This window comes from Mus pahari, chromosome 13 (genome assembly GCF_900095145.1).
Source record: "Mus pahari chromosome 13, PAHARI_EIJ_v1.1, whole genome shotgun sequence".
Taxonomy (NCBI): Eukaryota; Metazoa; Chordata; class Mammalia; order Rodentia; family Muridae; genus Mus; species Mus pahari.
In genome coordinates, this window is record NC_034602.1 from 1587052 (window position 1) to 1588214 (window position 1163).

General features: G+C 40.1%; 1 pseudogene; it reads right to left on the reverse strand.

Annotated features, from left to right (window-relative positions):
• Positions 1-1163, reverse strand: part of LOC110330826 — a 3100-nt pseudogene that overhangs the window by 938 nt on the left and 999 nt on the right.

Below are 1163 nucleotides of genomic sequence, written 5' to 3' on the forward strand. Positions count from 1 at the left end.
AGTTAGGAGCTAAGGCTGAAGCACTGACTGTAAGTTAGGAGCTAAGGCTGAAGCACTGACTGTAAGTTAGGAGCTAAGGCTGAAGCACTGACTGTAAGTTAGGAGCTAAGGCTGAAGAACTGACCGTGCCATCCAGAGACTCTGTTTCATCTATTGGATGATCCATATAGTTCGTAACACCAGGGTGATGGTTATAGCATTTCTTTCAAAAATTTGTCTAAGCAAAGTAATCATAATGCTCCAAATTCTTCCACATGTAGTAGAAGGCTACACACTTGGCAACAGTTCTAGATCTCGCCTTATTTTTCAGAATGAGATGAAAATCTTTTCCATAAAGCATTCGAGCATGTTCAAAGTTTCAGCACTCTTCTGTTTATACTGTCATTCCTTCTTGAGATGCCTTTCCATTGCAGCAGTACCTTTCAACTGCTTTCTTTATATTGTGGTTACACTTCATATAATGCCTCTTCATTATCCCTGGTGTGTGTGCCTGAAGGAACTCAGTCTAGGACTTTTTCATTTCCAGTTCTTAATGAGGTCTCAATAAGGTACTCCTTGACTTTGCTCTCCAAAACCACATCAGGACACAACAGTAACTGGTCTTCATTTTCATAAGCTCTCTAATTACCATTGTGCTCACCAGATAAGGAGGAATTTCTGCTTGACACTGTAGACCAATCATTATTTCCTTTCTCAAATCTTCAGGTGAGTTACCACTGTGTATTTCAATGTCCTTGGTTTCTGATTCCTTGTCTCCATCACATGTAATGTTTGATCATAAAGGCTGAGGGAAGAAATCAGAAGTTTCATGAGAAGTTACATATGGTGTTAGATCATCTGCAGAAGACTGGGTTTCCTCATCATCGCTCAACAACAGGTCTTTCACTATTTTCCTTTGTCTAGAGTCATATCTGGTAGTTCATCTGCAAGTTCACTTGGGGAGAAGTTTGCACTGGAATTTGCAACCATTGCAATTGTAGATTTATAGCTATAGAACTACTGGAAGATCCAGCAATTCCTCTCCTGGCATATACCCAGAAGATGCTCCAACTTGTAATAAGGACACATGCTCCACTATGTTCACAGCAGCATTATTTTTAATAGCCAGAAGCTAGAAAGAACCCAGATGTCCCTCAACAGAAGAATGGATACAGAAAATGTGG